We start from the raw sequence: 227 nt of genomic DNA on the forward strand, positions 1-227 counted from the left end.
CCTTTCTTTTTTCTCATTCACTCCCATCCACTTGACTGACCCGCCAGATATAAAGCACGTCCCGTTTGCGTTGACACATTTCGAATCCCGTTCCGTTTTCTCTAATAACATGCACACCACCACCCGTTTTCATCTCCACTTTTACTGTGCAAAACGACAATTAATCAGTCTCTCCCGCAGCCACCTCTTACTTCCACGCGCCAGATACGAGATAACTTCCACGCCAT

The sequence above is a fragment of the Penaeus monodon genome, chromosome 29 (assembly GCF_015228065.2).
Source record: "Penaeus monodon isolate SGIC_2016 chromosome 29, NSTDA_Pmon_1, whole genome shotgun sequence".
Taxonomy (NCBI): Eukaryota; Metazoa; Arthropoda; class Malacostraca; order Decapoda; family Penaeidae; genus Penaeus; species Penaeus monodon.